Consider the following 509-nt stretch of genomic DNA (forward strand, 5'->3'; position numbering starts at 1 on the left):
CTCATCCTATCCTCGTCCTCATCCTCATCCTCATCCTATCCACGTCCTAATCCTCATCCCCAACCTCATCCTAATCCTGATCCTCATCCTCATTTTAGCCTCCTCCTCATCCTCATCCTATCCACATCCTCATCCTTATCCTCCTCCTATTACTCCTCATCCCCATCATCCTCACCATCATCCTCCTCCTCATANTCATCCTCATCCTATCCACGTCCTAATCCTCATCCCCAACCTCATCCTAATCCTGATCCTCATCCTCATCCTAGCCTCCTCCTCATCCTCATCCTATCCACATCCTCATCCTCATCCTCCTCCTATTACTCCTCATCCCCATCATCCTCACCATCATCCTCCTCCTCATACTCATCGTCATCCTCATCTTCCTCCTCATCCTCATCCTCATCCTCATCCTCCTCCTCATCCTCATCCTCACCCTCATCCTATCCAAATCATCATCCTCATCCTCTTCCTTATCCAATCCTCGTCCTCATCCTCATCCTCGTCCT

Source organism: Lupinus angustifolius, unplaced genomic scaffold (assembly GCF_001865875.1).
Source record: "Lupinus angustifolius cultivar Tanjil unplaced genomic scaffold, LupAngTanjil_v1.0 Scaffold_420, whole genome shotgun sequence".
In the NCBI taxonomy this organism is placed as follows: Eukaryota; Viridiplantae; Streptophyta; class Magnoliopsida; order Fabales; family Fabaceae; genus Lupinus; species Lupinus angustifolius.